The following is a 4,255-nucleotide window of genomic DNA, read 5'->3' as shown; positions in this document are numbered from 1 at the left end:
AGAGAAGAAAGGAGAGGAGAGGGAAGAGGGAAGGGAAAAGGAGAGGGGAGAGGGCAGAGGGGAGGAGAGGAGGGCTTTCTCACTACATTATTTTAAGCATCTACTTCTTTCCAGGCTGGAAAACCCACCCAGCGAGTCGGAGCCTGCAGCTGTACCACACAGGGCTGGGTGGCTGCGGGGACAGCGGCTCAGGCTGCGCACAGAGAAACTTCACTGTCTTCTCTTCCCACTGCCACTACTGCCTACGGAGAGCAACCCTGAGCACCAGCACTCCGAAGGGTTCTCTGCAGATATTGACCCTTTGACAGCAGTTTCCCATTCCCAGCGGGTAGGCGGCTGTGGATCCCCCAGCACACAGCACATTTCCTGCCGGCGCTGCCCCTGGGGCTGCTGTCCCCTGCCAGCTCCCGCTCCTCCGAAGGACTTGGGGACAGCCGTGACTCATCTCGCAGCAATTTTGAAACAGGGACAGAACCTCTCAAGAATTTGATCCCACTGGTCTTTTTTGGCTATCTTCTAAGCTTTTTAACTTCTATTTTTCAAGTTTATCTCTTAGCAAGTAAGTAATCGACGTGTTCCTATTGGTGGACATTGCAAACAGGAAAAACCACCAGCGTGACTCCACAATTCCCACCAACTCCACGGCAGGTCCCAGCCCGTGACAGACGGATCCACCTCAGGGACAGCCAGCCCAGGCCCGTGCGTGCAGGGACTGCCACAGGTTGGGTGCTTGTGTCATGCAGCGAGGTTTTATTCTAGGATTCCCCACTCCAAGAGCATTCCCACATCACTGACACCCAGCATCACTCACCCTGCCTTCCCTGGCAGCAGCAGCACGAGTGATGCTTTACATTTCCTTGGTGTAACAAGACAGTAGGAAAGAAGGAGCAGAACTGGCACCAGTCTCTTCAGTGCTCAAAATCTATGAGCATCTAAGCATTAAAAATTCAGCACTGGCAGCAGCTGGCACCTGAGCTGTCCTCCCCTGCACTCTCACCCAGCCAGGAAGGCAGGCTGGTTCATGGGCTGGCTCAGCCACGCAGCTGGGAACTACAGAGCACAGTGAAGGCTGCTCCAAACACAATGGGAATCCTCTGGGGAGGAAAAAAAGTAATTTTTCCCAGGAAGTTACAGAAAAAGCTGGAGTAATTTACCACACAGTAACATGAAATGATTTTAAGGAACACATACACTGACTAGACAAGTCAAGAGAAAAAGCAAAGGTGGGAGATGAGAAAATGAGGAGCCTCATCAAAACATGCTGCATAAATGATAGATTTAGAAATGCCACCTGCCTACATGATGTTTACCAGAGCTTTTTTAAAAAATGCTGACACTAGGAATGGGATGCTGTTCATGTAATGGCCTCACATCTGCCCTGTACAAGAGATAGTATTTTCCCACTCCTAGTTGATATTCCATGAAATTTTATGCTGGGCAATTGTTTTTGAATTAGAGGGGCAAGTCAGAATCAGCTGCCTGCCAGGCTCTGCTGCGTCTGCTTGGTGTTGCCCCTTTCCAGGGCACTGTCTCCTGCATCTCCTCTCTCTTTGGCCCAGATCCTCAAAGCCATCCAAATTGCTCTCTCCCACTGAAATCAATGAAAGCTGGAAATCAAAATACTTTCAAGGAGCAGGGATGCAGTTTCTATTTTGTCCCTGAATACATTAAACCCAAAGCTATCACAGTCAAGCCCTTCTCTGAACTGCTAGAATGGTTTATTCTAACAATCCCATCCTCAATAGATCACCTTACCAGTTTTCCAAGTCACAAATGTTCATCACCATACCTTTGAAGGACCCCAGAAATACATCACTGGGTGTTTCTTTTCCCAGTTGCAACTCCTCGATTTTTGCAGCTAACCAATTTTATGAGTAGTTGACATAAGACTACATAGATTTTCTTTCAAATCAGCAACTCATAGAAGATCCAAAGCAAATGCCCAAGTACTTTCACAGAACAGGCTGATAATGGCTCCCTGACCAGCTTCTAAAGCTTCTTAGAAATTACTTTCCTCCCATAGAAGTGTTCTGACACCAGAAGCACCAAACCACTGGTACCTTCCCTCACTGGCCATTCCAGTTTGGATGGATATCAGATCCCTATTGTCACCTGCTGATTTTATCTGTGCAGCTGGGAACCCTGCAGTGATCCAAGACGTTAAAATCAGTATTAACATTTCCCAGAGCAACTCAGCCAGGCCCTCTATGTCTTCAGCATGCTCATTTCTCACTTCTGCACAAGTAACTGTGTTTATAATGAGCAGCTGCTGTTTTATGTCCTATTGAGCAGTTGGATAGGATAACTTCCATTACTATAATAAGATCTGAATAGATCTGTTACCTTTCTTTCAAAAATGAATTGGTTTCCTATGCCATTGTCCCTGTCAAGTATTAGACCATAATTCTTGCACATATTCCATGTGCACTGTCCTCACCTCTGGTTATTTCCACTTATGCCTCCCTTACCAGTGGTCAATGACAGTAAATTGACAGTAAGGAATACAAACAGCTTTTATATATTCTCTTTGTTTTTAATAAGAAATGCAGGGGTGGCAGCACCAGAGAATACAATTTCCCTTGGTCACTCTGGAGAATCAACCAGCATTACTGTGACTGCTGTGCCCAGGGACAGTTTGAGAAGGGATGACATGAAGAGACAAGCTGAAACCTCCTGGAAACAAAACAGCTTCCAGCAGCCCCCGCAGCCATGGCAAGGTACTGCCACACGTTCAGAGCTGGCTCTCAGCTGAAAGGAGTCCAAGACTGCAAAGACAGAAATTAAATTTTCTGATTCTCCCATGCAGAGCCAAGGAAGGCTCTCTCATTCCTGGAAAGCAGAGCTGCAGTAACATCCTGTTCACTGTCTCACTGAACAAGTCACACTCCTGAGTTTGGGCAGCTGAAAAGTAGTGATAAGAGTATTTGCACTCCTCAGACTCAGCAACTCAGCTCCAGCAGAAAACTAGAAAGCCTGTGTAGAACAACCCTTGGAATGCTTCCTTCAAAAAGGTGAGAGCAAAGCAAATAAAAACCTGATGCTCGAGACCTCACGTGAAACTCACCCTCCTCTTCCCTGGTACTGCACGAGCAACACCTTGGGCACGTCAGGGACACCCCTGGGACACAACACAGACCCAGAGCCAAACACAGCCTGCTAGCCTGGGAAGCACAAAACCACACCCAGCTACTGAGGCTGCCATGTGGAGCACTGAAAATGATCAGTCTGCCTAGAACAGAATCTGGAAGAATTAATCTCATTTTAAACAGAAAAATTATTTCTGTCTTTACAAAGAGATTAATGCTTTATCAGTTTTGAGGCTCTTCTCTGCAACGAAATTTTTCTAACCAGACTGAATTATTTAATACGTGCAAAATGACATTTAAGGGATGCATATTTTGCCAAGCACATCAAACTGAGTATTGCATTAGCACACACACTCAATGTTGTTAAACAGGACATTTAAAGTGGTTCTGACTTGTACATAATCCATTCCCACAAATACTGCCTGAATCTCCTCAAAAGCAATGAAAGACACCTGTGTTAGTCTAAAAGAATGGGTGAGGGCAGAGGTACTTGAGGTGCTTTGGATACACCAGCAAATTAAAGACAGATAAATAGATATATAGATAGAAAGAAAAATCGGTATGTGTGTTTGTATATATGTGATTATTTAACTCACATTGTTCAGCATTAAATATTTGATAGCATTTTTTAAATCAACATTGGGAAAAGCCTGATTTTTCTGGAGTGTCTCCTTTAACAAAGTTACACATGCAGAATTGTGTTGGCAATGCCCATGGCTAAAATCATAATGAAGGACACTCCTGTTTCAGAGACTGAACCTTTCTGCACAAACTGCTTAATTCCAGCACTGGAGGATTTCAACTTTTCCCCACTGGAGGATTTCAACTTTTCCCAAAGGCTTAAGGAAAAGAAGCTGAAGTCAAGGTAAGCTTTGCCCTCACAGGGAAATGCAAACCATATCCCCAACACAGTCTGAATCCAGTCTGGGTTGGGAATGAAGGGAGGATTTTCAATAATTTCATGTCAGGACTTGACTACTCTCCCTAAAAGGCACTGCCCAAACAGACTGTGGCTTTATTTCTCCCAATGCTATTCAGCATGACAGACTAGGAGATGGAATTCAATCTAAATTTAAGCACTCTCTGTAAACTATTAATAGAAGAAAAACTGGTAGCATGAATCATCATGTGGGAGCTGCAGAGCAACAGCTAAAATATAACTTACCTTT

Source organism: Catharus ustulatus, chromosome 18 (assembly GCF_009819885.2).
Source record: "Catharus ustulatus isolate bCatUst1 chromosome 18, bCatUst1.pri.v2, whole genome shotgun sequence".
Lineage (NCBI taxonomy): Eukaryota > Metazoa > Chordata > Aves > Passeriformes > Turdidae > Catharus > Catharus ustulatus.
Note: the sequence above shows the minus strand (reverse complement) of the source record.